The 19,742-nt window shown below is 45.5% G+C and overlaps 1 protein-coding gene across 1 annotated transcript in view; it reads right to left on the reverse strand.

Moving 5' to 3' along the window:
* Positions 1-19,742, reverse strand: part of PRKN (parkin RBR E3 ubiquitin protein ligase) — a 920,988-nt gene that overhangs the window by 167,022 nt on the left and 734,224 nt on the right. The window lies entirely within an intron of this gene.

Genomic DNA, 19,742 nt, shown 5'->3' on the forward strand with positions numbered 1-19,742 from the left:
ACGTTGGGGAAAATGAGACACCTTTCTCATTGTGTTTTATAACAGAGAAAGACAGCTCCCTACACTAAACCTACATTCGTCTTAATCGTGCCTCATACAAAATGCCTCTGGAGAGTACGTTCCGCTGGCCTTTCTGCAGAAGAGGCTCCCACGTCCTGGAGGGTTGGTCCTCGCGGGCCCTGCCGGCCCTGCGGCTCCTCTGGACGCCTCGGTCTCCTGATTCCAGAGGGACCGCCGCCAGGTAGAAGGCATGGCTTCTGCGGCTGGCAGAGCGGAGCGTACATGCCAGCAAACCCCTGGAAGGAGGTTGCTCTCTTTCTTCAAAGGCGATGATTTAAATTTATAGGTGGGACCCGTGGGTTAATTTTCACGGCCTCCACTACACTCACAACTATTCAAGCGCCTTCAGCCAGCGCTGCTATCAGAACCCACTAATCCGAATCAGTTTCTAAAAACACTCAGATTAACAAATCGATGCTGCTTACACACCACGCAATCGGTTACCGCTTAAAGGCTTTATTCTGACAAGCTTTAGAGCCTGCATAAATCCCGTCCTCGTGCGAGTCAGAGGGGACACACGCAGAAGGCATCGCTGCGTCTGGGCAGCAGCGTGGGCCGGAGAGGAGCAGGCCCTCCCACGGATGTATGGCAGCTGGGTTTAAAGGCCATCGAGAACAAAGGAGCATGAAATGGATCGATTCCTACATTTCCACTGAAACATGGTTTGGGGAACTTTAAGCGGGCATTGCAAGGATGGCAGCTGTTCACCTGAACCCTAAGGCGGCCTCCTCCGTCTGTGTGGTGAAGATCACTTCAGCAGTAAGAATCAAGATTGACTTGACATGGAAAGCTCTAAATAGAACAAGCATTACCTGTTTCAAATAAGAGTTACTCTACCGAGTACTTGAATGGTAACCTGCGATTAGGGTGAGAACACAGATTTGGTTGTTTTTATGGTGAAATGCACACTATTCAAAGGTCAAATTCATTCCTATGTGTTTAATGATGTTTTTGAATACATGAAAACCACTGTGTGATATGTTCTGAATGTTGGGTTCCAGCAGCAGAATTCATTAGGCTCCTTTTTTACTATTAAAGAAGAGTTGACATACAATATTATAGTAGTTCTAGGTATACAACATGGTTATTCTAAATGTGTTTACCTTATGTAGTGATCTCCATGATAAATCTAGTACCCATCTTTCACTAGACAAAGCTATGATATTTTGACTGTATGAGGTTTGTCTGGAAAAAGTCCAGTCTTTGTTAATATAATGTGAACCGTTCGAGCAACATTGATGTAAGCCGGCAGCCAAGGAGAGGGGTCTGGGATGCGCATGTCTGAACATTGCCGACCTCACTGTACTAGTCAGTGGGGGTGGTAGATGCCGTCGAGTGAGCATGTGTGCTGTGTGGATGTCACATTCAAAATGACCGAGCAAGTAATCTGCATCCAATTTTGCATTAAGCTTGAACATTCCTCCACGGAAACTATTCAGATGGTTCAGAAGGCTTTCAGGGATGATGTCATGAGTGCAGTGTAAATAAAAGTGGGGCTCAAACACTTCAAAGACGGCCGAGAGTCTGTTGGAGGTGACCACGTCCTGGAAGGCCGGCAACAGGCAGACACCTGAGAGTGTGGAGCGTGTGTATATGGGCTGCGGTCAAGGAAGATTGGCGACTGACAGCGCGAGACCCAGAAGCTGATCTGGGGACTCCAAACACCACTGTGTCTGAGGTTTTGATGCAGGGCCTTGGCATGAAACGTGTGGTGGCAAAATTCGTTCCACGGCTTCTGCTACCGGAGCAGAAGGAGCATCGTGCGCAGCTGCTAATGACTTGATTCAAACCGCTACCAGTGAACCAGATTTCCTCAGGAAGGTCGTAACTGGAGATGAATCATGGCTCTGCAGCTCTGATCCACAAATGAAGGTCCAGTCCTCCCAATGGAAGTTGCCTAGTTCTCCATACCCAAGGAAACATGGCAAAATCAAGCCGCAGCAAGATCAAGACCATGTTAACTGCGCTTTTTGATTGGGAAGGTGTTGTCCATCATGAATATGCCCCTCTAGGCCAAACCATTAATAAGGAGCACTACCTCAATGTTCTTCACTGGTTGAGAGATGCAATATGAAAAAAATGGCCAAAAATGGCTGTAGCTAAGAGCAACTGGTGATTGACAGCTTCATCACGACAATGCACCCGCTCATGCATTATGTCTCAGGCAGAGTTTTTTGGCTAAACATCAAATCACCCAGGCGACTCAGCCCCCCTACAGCCCAGATTTGGTGCCCTGTGACTTCTGGCTTTACCCCAAACTAAAATCACCTTTGAAAGGGAAGAGATTTCAGTCTGTTGATGAGATTCAGGAAAATACGACAGGGCAGTCGATGGAGATTCCAATAAAGGATTTTGCAGAGTGTTTTGAACAGTGGAAGAGATGCTGGGAGAACTGTGTGAGGTCCCAAGGTGCCTACCTTGAAGGGGACTGAGGCGTCATTGTCCCATGTACAGTGTTCCTTGTATCTTCTTCAATAAATGCTTCTAGTTTTCATAGTACATGGACTGATACTTCTGGACAGACCTTTGTATTTCCTAAGCTGTACATTACATCACATCCCCGTGATATTACTATTATAACCGGAAGTTTGTGCCTCTTAATCCCCTTCCCCTTTCTTACCCAGCTCCACCTACCTTACCTCCCTTTAGGTAACCACCAGTTTGTTCTCTGTCTGTAACTCTGTTTCTATTTAGTTTTGTTTGTTTGTTAGTTTCCACATCGAAGTGAAATCACATGGTGTTTGCCTTTCTCTGTTAAATTTATTTCACTTATTATAAATCATCTAGGCCCATCCATGTATTCATAAATAGCAAGACTTGATTCTTTTTTTTTTTTTTTATGGCTAAGAGGTGTATTTATGCCACATCTTCTTTATCCACTCATCTATGGGTGGACACTTAGCTTGTTGCCATACCTTGGCCATTATAAGCAGTGCTGCAATGAACATAGGAGTGCGTATATCTTTTCAAATTAGTGTTTACATTTTCTTCAGATAAATACCAAGAAGTGAAAGTGCTGAATCATATGGTAGTTCTATTTTTTAACATTTTGAGGAACTTCCATACTGTGTTCCACAGGGGCTGCACCAGGCTGCGTTCCCACCAGCAGGGCACGAGGGCTCCCTTTTCTCCGCGTCCTCGCCAGCGGTTTGGCGTCTTTGGGAAGTGCTATGTCCCTGTGGCTTAGATTTGCATTTTCCTAACGATTACTGGTATTGAACACCTTTGCATGTGTCTGTGAGCCATCTGTATGTTTTCTGTGAAAAGTGTCTACTCAGGTTCTCTTCCCATTTTTAATTTCTTTTTTGATGTTGAGTTGTAGGAGTTCTTTACATATTTTGGATATAAATCCCTTATTGGATGCATCATTTGCAAACATCTTCTCTCATTCGGTCTGCTGTCTTTTTGTTTTGTTGATGGTTTCCTTCACTGTGCAGAAGCTCTTTATATTGCCGAGGTCCCATTTATTTTTGCTTTTATTTCCCTCACTCAAGGACACATATCCAAAAAGATATTGCTGAGACTGATATCATAGAGTTGACTGCCTATGTTTTCTTTCAGGAGTTTTGTGGTTTCAGGTCTTACATTTAAGTCTTTAATCCATTTTGAATTTATTTTTGTGTATGGTGTTAGAAAGTGGTCCAGTATCATTTTTTTTTTTTGCATGTATCTGTCCAGTTTTCCCAACACCAATTATTGAAGAGATTGTCTTTCTCTTATTGAAGTTATTGCTTTGTAGGTTAATTGAACACGTAAGTGTGGGTTTATTTCTGGGTTTTCTATGCTGTTCCACTAACATACATATCTGTTTTTGTGCCAATGCTATGCTGTTTTAATTCCTATAGTTTGAATTTAAGCTCTTAAAATCTCTTTATTTTACTCCTTAGTGAGAATTGCTCTTGACATTTCTATAAATATATGATATCGTAGCCTGAACTTGGGATTTTTGATTTAAAACTCTATGTAAAATATTAGTTATTGAGACTGACATAGAAATATTCTATATGCATTAATAAGGCATCACTAGAAAATTAAAGATTATTAGGATTAAAACTTTCTTTATTCCATGGATATCAATGATAAGAATGTATTGAGTTGTTTTAACCCATCCTATGCCTCATGCAATAAAAGGACATGAGGTAGCTTGACAATGTTTGCGACAGACAGGAGAGTTTGTTGATGTTCTTGTTTGAACGACAGGAGGACAGTGAAGGGAAATAAAAATAACTGTGCGCCGGGCAGTGGACTGGACTGCCGAGTGTATACCCTGAAGGCACATGACACTGTTTTGTGTGAGCTGGAGACTCGGTTCCCTGCACCCCCGTGGTGGGGACAAAGACAAGGGCACCATGGTCTCTAATTCCTAATAAATAAATCCGAAAATGTTCTTGGAAGAAGCACAGGACTTTTTCTGTTCTAAGCTCCAACTTCCCAGATGTGGGAAATCAAAATACAGGACACCTAGTTAAATCTGAATTTCAGATAAACTACAAAATTTTTTTTTATGTATGTCCCAGATACTTTCTGTTTATCTGAAATTCAGATTTAACTGAGCATCCTGGATTCTATCCAGGAAGCGCATGGAGCCATAATTTAGATGTAATATTCATAACAGAAGGTCATTGGTAGCATGTGGTTTCACATCTTCATTTCACACAGAATGACTCCTACGAGTAGAATGAAAAGTAGTATATTTCCTAGAAAATGAATGTTCTAATTTCAAAAGCATCAAGATAGAGTACACGGTATGCCAGCAAAAATCCTGCTTCTGACACGCAGCGACAGAGTTTAGCAGAAGTGAAAAGAAAAAGCCAGCAGAGGAGGATGGATGCCCTGCGGCGAGGACACCCACCGTGCCCTGTGCAGGCAGGTGGTCCACACCTGGCCTGCCCCCTGCAGGTGGTCCATGCCTGATCCGCCTCTCAACTCCTTTCTCCCCAGGAGTTTATCTTCCTCTAAGACCTTGGTCAATGAAGAATGAGAACTCACTTCAAATAAATCCAACGTACAAGCAAAATTATAAAATAAAACCATTGTAGGCCGTGAGGATGATCTATATTTCAATAGTAAAAATTTGAAAAGAAATAGGACTATTTTTTCTTCCAAAAACTCATTCAATGTTTAGCTTCCACTTCAGGTAGATAATTTATGGTGTTAGTTTTCCAAAATTTTCGTGCATAGGGAACAGGAAAAGAAATATAAATATAAAGCACCTACAAAATTATCTCGTTGTATGATTGCTATTTTTTTCTGTTTCTTAGATATAGTTGTCTGCAGATTTTTAAACTTCATTTTATATTTTGCATATTAAAAATTTTATTATTTTTATATATTTAAAAAATAAAAATTATATATATTTAAAGTACATGATTTTTGTTCACATAATGAAATGCCTACTGTAGTGAAGCTAATTATCATATCACCTCGCATAGTATTTTTGTGATGAGAACACCTGAAATCTACTTCCTTAGCATATTTCCAGTACTTACGACCGCATGGTTAACGACAGTCACACGCTGTACGTTAGATCCCTAGACTTATTCATCCCACACGACTGTGACTTTGAACCTTTGGTCAGTATCTCTCCATGTCCCACACACTCAGTCCTGTGGTAGCCACGGCTCGCCTCTGATTCTGTGAGTTCAACATTTTTTTTTAAGATTCCACAGAGGAGTAAAACCCTACAGTGTCTGTCTTTTCCTGTCTGACTTGTTTCACCGAGCATGGTGTCCTCTGGGTGACTTCACGGTGTCCCGCAGGGCGGGCTGCCTGCTTTCTCGTGGCCGAATAATATTCCCTTGCATGCAGGCAGCCCCCCTCCTTTTCCGCCCGTCGTCGGCAAACACGCAGGCTGCTTCCAGGTGTTGGCTTCTGTGAGCGGGGCTGCAGGGGACACGGGGCTGCAGAGACCTCTTCGGGGTGCCTGCAGGGATTTCTGACTGATTTTCAGACACTGATAAGCCACTCTCTTCTTTATCTGGGCCTATGTTCCTGCTGAATTTTCTTTAAAATACACCTCTGTTGTATAGGATTCATTTCTGAAAATCAGGTGTGATTTGTTGGGCTCAGTCTTTACCTAATTAACTGAACAGCCTGATGTCAGCTCTGCAGTGGAGAAACCTGGCAGCCGGCCCTTGGACGAAGGGGCCAAAGTCAAAGTCAGCAGCACTGGGCCAGCCTGGCTGTGTGCCGACTGACAGGATAAGGACGCAGCTTATCATGTGACATGGGAAGAACACCACATCCATGACACTCTTGCCAAAAATGGGTAGCTTGTGTCTGAACATGAGGAAAGACCAGAGAAACCCAAATCAAGGGACATTCTATAAGACCTGTTAAAAACATGACTGTCCTAAAGGCAAAGATGGGGTGCAATCCAAGGGGATGAAAGACACAGGGCGGCTAAATGTCACCCCTGAGATGAAAGGGGCACTTAAGACAAAGTTGTGAAGTTGGAATAAAGTTTGTGCATTAGACACGAGTACGGAGTTATCGCTAACTTTCTGGTGTGGGTCACTGTACTACGGTGATGGGACAGACTCTCCTGGCGTTTAGGGGACACACTCTGAGGTCCTTAGAGGTAAAGAATCAGCCGGCGGGCAACTCACACCGCAACAGTTCAGAGGAAACACACACGGTAACTGTCCCCATTTGCGTGTCTAGCTGTAGAGTGGACAGAAATTATTTTTCCTAGTTTTGCAACTTTCCTCTAAGTCTGAAACTAGGTCAAAACAAAAAGTTAAAAGCCAAAACATTTCCCTTGGTAAACAGTAACCTGGTATTTTTAGACAAGAAGGTTTATGTTGCTGTCAAGTTTACTGGGCCTGGAAAAAGTGACATTCAGATATGACGGCCAGCTACGACGCATCATGCCACGCCCGCCACCTCCCCTGGTGGGCACGGGACGATCCCCAGGGCCTGCCGCTCTTGGAAGTCTTGCTGGATGTTTCAGGGTTTTGCTTTGTTCATTTATTTATTTTTGCCTTTTGCAGCCGAGAAAGTTTGAGTTTCTGGAAGACCCACAGATCATTTGGGCTACATCTAATCAAGTCAGTATGATGTAAAACAATGTTTCAAATATCTAAAGATACGACTAGATCTTTCTCTGCTGATTGCTCCGGCATCTAATTAAATAGTGTTATGAATGGAATCAGGTGGTGTGCTAAATCACCCAAATCGCCAATAACTCTGTGCACTCTATTCCGTATTATTTTTCTCTAAGTATAAAATATTCTAATGGAGAACAAAGAATAATGCAATTTTTACCTGACTCTTTACAAGACAAGGTAATCCCATCCCTGCCAAAAGAATATTGAATATACATTTCTTTAAAAAAAAAAAGAATCACAGTCTTGCCTTCACATGGAGGTAATGTCTTTGGTTGTTGTATACAGGACTACTTTGAATATGCAGAAACTAATTTCTACCTTAAAGGCTGAGAACTGAAATGCAAAGAAACAATACATTAATTTTCATGGAATGGCCCACTTGTTAATTTGATTAGTTTTAACGTGCTTGTGTGCCCATATAAAGAGAAACCAGTCACAGAAGAAAGCTGATAGAGAAAGAATATTAATATCATTGAATGCTCACTGTTCATTTATTCCTTCAACAAATACATTTGAATGGCAACCAAATGCCAGGAACCGGTCCAGAAACGAGGACTAGAGATGCTTGAGACACTGTCCCCGCCCTCATGAAATTTACATTCTGTCGGGTGGTCAGCTGACATTTAAGCCAACAAATTAAAGGAAAAGGCTCGTTTCGGATGATGCCAAGCGTTACGGAGAAAGAGGGAGCAGGAAGATGTTGGGAGAGGGATGGGGCTGTACTGTGAGCCAGGCCTCAGCGCGGGGACACCTGGGGCAGAGTCCGTGGGGGATCCTGTGAGGACGCGTGGAGAGCAGCACAGGAGCGCAGGGCACCGGGTCCCGCCCTGAGTGGGCAGTGCGTGGGGAGGGCGAGGGGAAGGAGCCAGATCATGACGGACTCAGGGGCCAGCATAAGGGGTTCAAGTTCATGTTCAAGGGTGAGGAGAAGCCAAGGGAGAATCGCACCCGTGGGACTGATGGGTTGCTCTTTACACTGAACATTGGCCTTGGAAGTGATTTTCGATTTACCGAGGAGTTGCCAACACAGCACAGAGAATTCTCAGATGCTTTTGGCTGGCTTCCCCTGATGTTAACATGTCTCATGACCTCAGGGCTCCGTCCTCTTCCCGTGTAGGAAGTGATTATGCACCCGTGACAACGGCCAACACTGACTAACCGATTTCTGTGTCCCGGAAGCCATCCCAAGCCCTTTACGAGGGTTAGCTCATGAGTCCTCACGAAGTCGCTGACTGGGAGCGGGGTGCCGTTGCTACTGCCCCCCTCACGGACGAGGACTCGGGCAGAGAGGCGGGCCAGCTTGCTCAGTGTCTTACAACTACCACGGGATGAGGCTGCTTTTCAGACTCACAGTGTCTGTCCCCAAAGCCCGAGCTCTGGGAGGGACACGAGGAGCAAAATTGCGCGTGGGGGCCCCAGGCAGGAAGCTGTACTGTGGTCGGGCGAGAGGAGCTGCTGTGTCCGGAGGCGGGGGGCAGGCGGGCAGGCAGACAGGACGCGCTGGGGCTGACCGCGGGGTGGGCAGGCAGACAGGGGAGAGTCAGGGTGGCTCCTACATCCTTATCCTGTGCCGCTGGAGGTGGGGGGCATATGACTGAGGGAGGAAGACTGGGGACGGGTGGTGGGAGGGGGACAGGGCCCTCGGTGGGAGGAGGGGGCACCCAGTGGCCCAGGGGAGGGACAGTGTGGAGAGCAGGGAGCGACGAGGCCGACCAGCTGCTGCGTGGCCCCGGGAGCCAAAGGGCTGGAATTGGCCCTTGGATTTTGCCCCCGATCTGCTTATAAATCAACTTAAAACCTTTCAAAACGTGAAAAACAAGAGGAATCAGTTCACCAGTCTTATGTCCTCAGCCTGTTGCCTCTTTCCAGACTCCTGTTTTATCAGCAGAGGAACAAGGGGGGGGGGAGGAAGAGGGGGAGGCAGTTTCGGAGGCGACACGAAGGAACCAAAAGCCAAGAAAGCAACAGCCCCTCCCGCACCCCCTTCTAACAAACCCCCATCCCACGTCTCCCCCCAGCAACACGCCCATAAAGACCACAGCCTGCTTTCTCTCGGAGCTCAGTCGGCTTCGGAACTTACCATCTGCTCGGCCCTTTATTACACACGCACATATCTGATTGGTGATGTAAATGGTTATTTCTAGCATAACCTTTATACATTAATGTCTTGGCATGGAAGTTATGAGATTTGAGATTTACTGAATAATTTGAACAATGAATATCTCTAAAAAGTATTTTGGACAATTGTATAGATGCACAAGAAAATTAAAGCTAATAAAACTAGTTTGTGAAGAAGAGAAAAAAATTAAAGATAGAAAACGAGAAAATAAAGGTAATGAAGAAACGGATTTAAAGATTCCAAGTTCCAGAGAGGAGAAACGGCCACGAATGGCTGGTGAAGTTGGGAGGCACCTGACTGAACATGGAGCAGTAAGAAGTGATTTAATTCCAGGAGCAAATTGAAACGAAAGGGTCCGGAGAGCGTGTCACCGAACGGAAAACAGAGCCGCACCGAGCAGAACCCTCTGTGCTGCTCCAGTGGACGAAGGATGCGGGGAGAACCCTGAATTCGCCTTCTAACGGTTGCCCTTAGGTTGGATTTTAGCCGTAAGGCAGTGACCAGACCCTGATTATAAAAATGTTTCTATTCTGTATCAGACAAAGTAGTGCAAATTCTTGCACCCAGGTATTACATGGACATCAAAGAACACGTTTGCCATTTTAACTTTCGGAGAAGTTGATGGTGGTCTCTCACATCCAACCAGCCGCCGACACGAAGAGACACCCAAGGCGCGGTGCGTCCAGCGTGGTGGAGAGGTCCACGCAGACACACAGACACACAGCGGACGCTGTGCTGTGGGAGCTGCAGAACGACATGGATGGGAGGAAATGCTAATGCTCTGTGCTGGGGTCTGATGTGGTTTTCTACTGCCGTGGAACAAACTGTCCCTCCACCTCTCTTTCTTTTATCCCCCCGCCCCCCCCCGCCGTCTTTCCACGTGGCCACTCTCTATAGCTCGCTTGGACTTAGTCAAGCATGTGGCCCCAGGGCGTCTGGATGTCAGCTGTGTCGGTCCGGGACTTCTCCAAAAGGCCAAGGTGGAAAATGCCAGCCCTCTTACAGACTTAGCCTGGCACCATACCCCTTCCACAGAGCTCACCTGGGCAGAGCAGACAGAGGCCATATTCAAGGGGCCAGGGAGGAGCACCCACCTCTCAATGGGAGGTGTGTCAGTGACCTTGTGGCCATCTGTAACATGCCAGGGGTATGACCTGCTCTAGGACAATTTAGGTATTTACCATGCAGAGAGGAAGCGGGTGGAGCTCAGACTCAGGAGACGGAGTGAAAGGAGAAAGAACACCCCTGAGCCACTTCCTCAGGCTGCCTCTCACCAACTACAATGACAATTTTTTGAGTCCATATAAGTAGTTGTGTTTCACACGGAGCAGCAAGAAACACCTGCAGACAATATTGCCCTGGGGCACGGTCAGCGGCAGGGGACAGCTGAGAAGCCCATAGAGAGGGACAGGAGAGTCACAGACTTGAGTTCACAAGGGACTGAGGCAACCCCCTCTGTACAAGGTCCCAAAAGCATCAGCCCTGCCACGTGCACAAGGCTCTGTACCCCCAGCAGGACCCGTGACCCATGTCCGCCCTTCAGCATGTTGTTGGCACATTCCCATTGGGCATGGGTGGACCAGCAGCTATCCAGCCACCTTACCTAGCGCGTGACTGTTGCCCTTGACCTCTGGAGAAGGCAGAACGAGAGGAGAGGAAAGTGCTGCTACAGTTGGAAGTAAAAAAGAACTTTCTGGAAATAAAAGTTTTGAAGTGTTTATAGCTGAAAGTCAGAGAATCATATAACCCAAAGATGTTTGCTTTTCATAGTTCTTATTGTACAGAAAAAGAACTGTTTAAATGGGATTCTCTTTTTCTGACTCCTTTTCTCATAGTTATTCTGCTGTTTCTTCTTTCTTCTCTTTTCTTCAACTTCTGCTCCTGTGCAGTCTCCTCCCGTACTGGTGTGGCCCTACACCCACCAGAGGCTGCTGGCAATGTCCCCAGGCAACCCTGGGGGACAGCGGGCACAAACAGGCTGCTGAATGCCGTCCTCGTGGGCCCTGCCCTCCTGAGGACGGGGTGACTTTCGTCTGGAAGGAGTGGTAGCAGGTGATTTTACTGAACACTGAGGAACTAGCACCCTTAAAAAAAACCCCCTTACCTGGGCATATGGACATGTTTACTGATTTTAGAGAGAAAAGAAGGAAGAGAGAGAGTCAGAAACATCCATGTGAGAGAGAAACATCGGTCAGTTGCCTTTAATATGTGCCCTGACGGGGGCTTGAACATGCTACCCGGGTATGTGCCCTGACTGGGAATGGAGCCCACAACGTTTCTGGGGCACGAGACGGTGCAAGCCATCTTTTGCCACAACAACCCTTACACTGCTATGAGGGTTCTTCCTACACAACAGTTATCCACCTCTCTCTTCCCTGCGAGCAATTTGGTCCAGGATCCGGGGTGACCGCTTTCACCTCCTGCTGTAGGCCCCTGCGACTCCCAGAATGGATTGTGACCAGCCTCGGGGTGTCACAGACACCCTCCTCCCCCTCTCCCGTCCACAGCGATGATCAAGCGTGTTCATGCGACCGAGCGCTGGCCAGCTGAAGCCCCGGGAAGGCTGCTAAGGGCGGCTGGGAAGTAGTTTCTTTCCCGATTCTAAGAGAGACCCTCCAGAGGACCAAGAGCGTTCTTCCTATGTGAACTCGGGGAGACGGGGTGGTCCTTGAGCTGTGGCCGCCGTGACCGTGCGGCAAGAAGGGTCAGTGGGTGGGCAGGCAGCACGAGCTCCTGCGTGGACCACGGTGTCGGGTTCCTAAAGGGAACAGTCTGTCACCCCCCAGCACTGGCCATCTCCTGGGGAAGGAACTGGCCCTAGGCGCTCAGTCAGGTGTCTGTCCCTGCGGCCCACGGCGCTGCTTCTGGGAGGAGCCCACGCTGTGTGCATCGGTCTCCGTTTCCGCTCAGTCGGGGCTCCCTGAGACGAGATTATTGGCGCCCAGGGTTAAGGGATGACTGAATAGTAAACACGCCTTGAAACGAGAGGCAGTGAAGGGTTCCTGAGGCATCTGAAGGCGTATCTCCTCCGGAGCCATCCGCTCCCATCCTCGGGGGAGAAAACGTGGGCCTTTCTCTCCTCTCTTAGGAGAGGATTTGTCTGACTTTCCAGCTGGAGGTCTCTCTCTCTCTGCAGGCGCGCGCGCACACACACACACACACAGCTTGCTGTGCACGTGTTTTTCTTAATGCAAAAGGCAGAAAAATCTTGGAGTTTCACCAGATGCTCAAAGGAGTCAGTAATCCCAGCAAAATAAAATAAAAACAGGATTACAGACCTGTTTAATCACCACTGTTCTATAAGTTACCAGAGTGCCAATCTTTTGAGGAAAAAACGTCATCTTACATGTCTTAATACCTGTAGGGCCTAACACACTGTTCGCCATACAGTAAATGCTTAATAAAAGCTCGTTCGTTAGATGCACAGATTAAAGCACCCTGGGCCTAGTGCTTTGGGTGAATAAAATGGGGATATTCGATTTAAACGTAAACCTGCGAGCCACACACTCAAAGGAAAAGGTGTATGGGAGACAAAATTGCATTTCTTAGCATTTCATTCTGGGGGGCGGGGTTCTGTATACGAAACACAACTGTGAGGCCAGACTGAACTACAGAGAGAGACAGAGAGAGGGCGCTGTGTGCCTGACCCGGGGGCTCAGTCACACTAGACCTCCATTCTGCATGTGGGCATCTTGAGTTTTAAGAATTCTAATTTGTCTTTTTAGCAATGACAGGCAGGAGTAAAAACTCAAAGCACACGCAAGCTTAAGATTTTTACATTTATGAGGTCAGTATAAAATAGGGTTATTTTCCCCTAATTTATTAGCTCATTTAGTTATTTCTTCATTTTCCATTCCACAGAATGTGGTTTTCTTCTTTAAAAGCCTACAACACTGGGTCTTTTAGGACGTATGTTATCACGTGATGTACGACATATAGACATGTAAACTCTCCTCGTGACACACTCCTTCCAAGCACCCCTTTTCATTTGGCTGTCGTGTGTGGGTTGAATTGTATCCCCCAAGAGGTATGTTCAAGTCCTAACCCTGGGTGTCCATGAATGTGACCTTATCTGGAAATAGGGTATTTACAGATGCCTTCACATTAAGAGGAAGTCACTAGGGAGGTGGATGCTAATTCAACAGGACTGTTTTCCTTTTAAGAAGAGAGGAGAGACAGACACACACAGGGGAAATACCGCGTGATAAAAGGCACAGCGATAGGAGCGATGCGCCCACAAGCCGAGGATGGCTGGCGACCCCAGGGTCTAAGAGAAACACACCGCACCCCCGCCCCGTTCAGAGAGCGTGAGGCCCTGTGGGCACACTCTCAAGAGCTGTGAGACAATCCGTGTCCCCTGTTGGAGGCCATCCAAGGGTGCGGTCACTGATGTCGGCAGCCCTGGGAGATGATAATGACGAATGAGAACGGATACCTTACGGGGAGCAAGACCCCACTGGTGCAACGCTCCCTTCTGTTTGTCACGAGAGGAAGTCATTGTCACCTCAATAAGACGATCAAGCCACAGAACACAGCAGCAGCTGAGGAGACTGTTCTTTCACAGGGCAGCTGCTGTTTACCTCAATCGAAACGCTTCCTTTGTGATTTAGCCCCAGGGATATTGTTCAGATAAAAATAAGCTTTCTCCGGAAGTCTGCAATTCAGGAGCAGAACGATGGCCTTCCTTCACTGGAATTATCGTTGCCCTGAACGTGGGAGAGAGCAACCCATCGAAACCCAGCGCAGGCCTCGGACTCTGCTTCCCACCGGGGGACGCTCATTAAATTCAGCCAGGGCCTGACCTTTCACGATTCTGGTGCACCTGTCAGCTCCAGCTGTTCATCTGAATTTGGCAGAAATGGGGGGACACAGTCTCCTTCGAGCTACCCAGTTTTTTAGAGCCGTCCCTCAAACTCAAAGCATTTTCTTGAAATTTGGGCTCCTGGTTGTTCTTGGAAAGGAAACAGTACAGCGTGGGTGGGCAAAGCCACAGACAACCGGGAATCTAGAACATACCTGCTGCCGGGGGCTGGTGGTGAGCAAGGCCACTAAACATCTCATAAAAGAAAACAGCGCGTTCCTTTCTTCAACGACTTCTTTAAACTGGACACCAACATTTAATTCATTATACGTGGGGTTTCGCTGTAACATAAGTTCTTCTTGGTGGTACAGTGCATTTCCCCAGAAAAGCTCTGGATATTGACTTCTAAGATGCCCCCTACCCCACCCCCAGATTTCTGTTTTGAATAGTTCGATTTTTAGTCCCCACTGAGTACTATTCTTTCTTTCCCCTCCTTGCCCTCGCTCACTCTGATCAGACAGAGCGCTGTCCTCCCGTTCCTAGGGGGCACGTCACATCCCGCCAGCCTCTTCGGAAGCAGTCTTCACTTTCTGTCCCCATTGACCTGGGCAGACCTCTCCTCTTTTTCCCCCTGCAGCCCCAGCCCCTATTCAAGCCTGACTGGGTGATTCAGCCGGTCTTCCCCCACCTGTATCTCTTGACCATGCTCTGTGTCAAGTATTAGATCGCAGGGATGCAGTGGTAGTTCAGGCCCAGCCTCTGCCTTCCAGGTGTGTCTTTATTGCTGTACCAACCAATACAGACAGTACTAATCAACCAACATGCTCCATACAACGTGTGCTCCAAGTAAGTCTGGGTCTGTTGAGTTGGCATTCCCATGTTAATGCAGACTGATGCCGTATTTCCAACACTGACCTCACGTGTACTCCTTAACCAAGACAAGGCGTATGTTCTGCATACACGTGTGGGAAGGAAGAACAACACGGTGTTCTGACCTTCTAGATGGGACTTTCCGTGTCAGAGAGTTCCTTCATTACCAAGCATGTTAGGACACATAAGGCCTAAGACATCTCACGTTAGATCAATGAAGTCTATCAGCCAAGCGAGTGGGGACCGGCTCCGCATCAGGTCTGGAAGCAGAACTTCTCGAGTGACCACATTTGGTTGGGGAGAGCGACCCTCAGGCTTGTCTCAGGAGGCTAACGTGTGGGTAACTTTGTTCTCAGGGCTGGGGGCAAAGTGATAAATGAAGCAAGTGCCAAGTTTGCGTTCTGGGGAAAAGAGGAGACAGAATAAGTGAGCAAAGATGAAAGGCAGAGAGCGACGGCGTGCCACAGACAAAGCTAACAAAATAGACCGATGTGATGGGGTGATGATATAAAGATCATCTTGGCTTCTAGGTGAGACCCAGGGTAAATTCTTAAACTTTTGGGGGAAAATTGTTTGACTGAGCCTTGAAACAATTTACACTGAGTAATAACTATTACTTTCAAAAGAGAGCTAGGGACACTCCTCGAAATGGGCTGTTTTTACCCCCCTCCGTCCGGGGTTAATGCCGGCCTTCCCAGGCCACGGGGAGCCGTGCCGCAGAGCTGTGGGCCGCTGGCCTCTCGCCTCTCCCCGCCTCGCCCGTCTGCCACCTGGACCATCCAGCGAACGCTGTAAATCTCTGGCGAGGGGAAAACACAGGCGTGGCTCAGTAAATAGAGCACTTTTCAAGTTTGATGACAGAGAAATCCTTTGTCCTTCAAGCACACACTAATATCTATAATCTAGGATGTCCTGGGTCTCCATTGGTAGGTCATAAAATATAATTCAAGGAACATAGAGCACAGATGAATTTCCATTAAATCTATCATGATTTGTTCTCAAAGTTGTCCCGAAGTTTCTAGCAAGTGGAACAAAAGAAGTAGGTATAACTATTGAAAAGGACATGAGAAAATCCAAGAAAATTATCTGAAGCCTCTGTAAAACAGGAGGAAGAAACAAAGGAGCTGTCTGTGTACAAACTCAAATTATAAAAATCATAGAGTTACAGGCAAACAAAAACCAAAAATATATGATAAAAATTAAATCCGAAGAACAAAGCAGGAGGTATCATGCTCCCTGATTTCAAACTGCAGCACAAAGCTACCATAATGAAAACAGTATGGTACTGACATAAAGGTAGATCTACAGATTAATGGAACAGACTAGAAAACCCAGAAGTAGATTCTTGTATGGTCAACGACTCCATGGCAAAGGGGGCGACAATCCATAACGGGGTGAAGACAGTCTCTTGAATATGGGAAGTTGGGAAAACTGGACAGATGCACACATAAAGATATACTGGACCATTTTCTTACACCTGATACAAACATAAACTCAAAATGAATTAAAGAATTAACTGTAAGGCCTGAAACCGCAGAACTCCTAGATAAAAAACATAGGCAATAAACTCAGACATTGGTCTCAGCAATATCTTTTTAAACATAGCGCCTTGCTCAAGAGCAACAAAAGCAAAAATAAACAAATGGGACCACACCAAACTAAAAAGGTTTTGTGCAGCAAAGGAAACCATCAACAGAATTAAGAAACAGCCTACTGAAATGAGAGAAATTCACAAATGATATATCTGATAAGAGATTAATACCCTAACTATATAAGGAACTCATATGCATAAACACCAAACAAAAAAACACAACAAAAAAGCCATCTAATTAAAACATGTGCAATGTTTATCTCCCATAGAGTAATATTAAGGTTGATAATTCATGTGAACTGTAATGAATCACATGAAACTATTATAGCAGTCGTCACACACATACACACACCAGATTCGCTGATGCAAATCCTGCAGTAACCTTTGAGTCAGAAGATGATAAAGGGAACATTTTAATTATAATAATTGATAAGTATAGGTATTTTTCATTTCAGAAGTTATTATGTATTATGTACAAGGTACTAATTGGAACTACCATCAGAAGTCAACAGTTAAAGTGAAAAGTTATAACTTAGAATGTAGTAATCTATATCCCTGAATGAACTAATGCATTTTCAAAACCCAAATTCTCCTGTTTAGGAAACCATATTTCCTTCCTTCCTTCCTTCCTTCCTCACTTCATCTTCTCAGTATGCATTATCAAAACAGCTGAGTCATAATTTTACAGGTCAGGGCAAATAGTAGAAATTAATTCAGAACCCCTATTGCTCAAAAAAACTTAAATAAAATTCCTATTTAAAAATTAATGGCAGTTACCCTGAGGACTCAGTATTTCTTTTATTCTTTCATAATTCAGTAGTGCATTTCTTGGTAAGAATTCCCAAGTGGCAATTTACAACAAAAATTTCCTTTACTATATTAATCTCTTCTAAATCATCATTAATTAGAAGATATCTCAAATTACTCAGTATCACGTTTCTCAGTTGTATTTACCATTTAATTTCATGTTGAATATCTATTTTTCTATTTAGTTTAAGGAACAAAAGTGAAACAGAAACAAAATGTATGATGGATTTTAAAGTCACCATTATTTAAAACAGCATGTTTGGCAAAACTGCAAGTTTTGACTTTCTAATAAAGTGCTTACGATGTTATATTTACGTATCAAAAGAAGCTAATACAACGTGAGGTAAAACCACATTACTTGCCACCTCTAAGAGGCTGACTAAATTTATTATTTTGAAAAATGTATATTTGTTTGTGTCTGTATGTATGCATCTATCATCTACCAAAGTAATTGTTCAGATACAATTAGAATTCATGTTATTTCCTAAATATTAAAATAATGGATTTTTACATCAATTGCTCAAGATACAGGAAAAACCTTCCGTCCAAATAACTTACAAGAATAAAACTGGACACAAGTGAAATTCAGTACTAGCTTGCCTTCCTGTAGCCTTAGCATCTTCAGTGTGATTTATTGCGAGTAGAAAAGTGTTCGCTCCTTTGGACTTAACTTCTGTTTTTGCCCAGGCCCGTTAGACATGCTATATTTCCTTAGAGAATGTTTCTTACAGACTATTTTAGTGCAAGAGAGAAATGTCAAGGTTCAGCTTGTTAAGAGGTTTGCTATCTGGGGATTTCTGGACCATAAAGAATCAACCATCTGCAGCATCAAGTCATTTCTCAAAGGACAAGATTTCTTTCTCCACACTTACAAAGTTATTGTAACTTTGATTTCTTTCATTTATCAGATCTGCATTTTCAAAGCCTTTTAGGAATATATTAACTTATTATGCCTATATTGATGAAGTTCAACTAATGAATGCTCATAATGAGCAAGCTAGGGACTCTTTAAGAAATATAAACAAGATATAATCCCTGCCTTCAAAGAGACCATAGCTTAGTCGATGAGATATAGAAACAACTAAATATAAAAAGAGACAGAATGATAATGATTCTACTGAAGACTTTGGTTTATAATAGTCTACACAGTGTATATGTCTCTTTACATACATTATTAGTTCCCTTAATCTGCACAAGACACGTTGAGGTAGACCAGGAAGACCGACTCATCCCTCCGTTATAAGCAAGGACAGCGGGAATCACTAGGGGGTGTGCCCCGCTCATAACTCATAACGGCAGGGCCAACGGTGGTAAGTTGTCCATCCTTTCCTGGGCACCACACTGACTCGCTTCTAGTTCATTCGCTCTTCTGTGTTCTAAAATTTTGTTGACATCTCTCTTCTGACTCTTCTCTTCTTCAAAGTTTTTGTTCTTGTGGTCTTGTGGATTTATAGTCTTTTTATTTCTTGAGTGTCATTTTTGGTGGGTTTTGGGGAGGTTGCAGATCTAAAGCCATGGAACTTCTTTTAAGAACCAGTGTGGAATGAAATTATTTCAAAGCGCTGGGAAGGCCTTAGAGAGGAGACCTGGGGTTTTAAAAATGTAGCAGGGGCCGCTGAGCTGACAGAGGTACCAAAGGAGAGGGAGGAAGCACGGGAGATTTTAAACCTGCGTGATAACCTGCATCAGCATTACACAGACGGCTGTCTTTCTTTTCCCACACTGCAGAAACTCAAGAAGAGGCCGGATTTTTGAAACTGTATGATTTCCTGCAAATTAAAAAAATCTTTCACAGCACTAGACACCAACCATTTCATTGGAGACTCTGAGCTTTCAGCCCGAGCGGCTTTTCGAAGCAGGATCTACGGCTGCATCCAGGAAGAGCGATGTTGCCGTGACGCGCGCACACGGAATCCACCACAGGGAGGAGCACAGGTCGGTCCCCAGGTGACTTTGCTGGCAACGCCCCAGGCCCAAGACAACCTTTCGGCGCAAAACCGGCGGAGAGACTGGAGCCGTGTGGCGTTCATCCGATGGGACACGGAACGGCCGTGCCTGCCCGCGCTCCACAGACGCGGTCCTGCTTCAGGGGGAGCGGAGCGTGCGTCTGGAAGCGGGTGCTGGGCCAGGGGCCTGGGCGCCCGCAGAAGAAACGGTGGAAGGGGCTTGTACCGAAATCGGTACTCTAGGCTTGGTTTCCTCTCCTCGGCTGATGAACGTAAAATTATTTAGCTTAGACTAGGAACCTCGGACTTCAATGAACATACCCCCTCTTTTATGGTCTAGAGAAACCTATTTGAGTTCCTCAGACTCCACTCTCTCTGCATTTTCCCATTATTTGTGTTAGGTAAATTCTCAGTTATACTGGTGAGAGGTAGGTCAGTG

This window comes from Furipterus horrens, unplaced genomic scaffold, assembly GCF_987537825.1.
Source record: "Furipterus horrens unplaced genomic scaffold, mFurHor1.1.pri manual_scaffold_6, whole genome shotgun sequence".
NCBI classification, from domain to species: Eukaryota; Metazoa; Chordata; class Mammalia; order Chiroptera; family Furipteridae; genus Furipterus; species Furipterus horrens.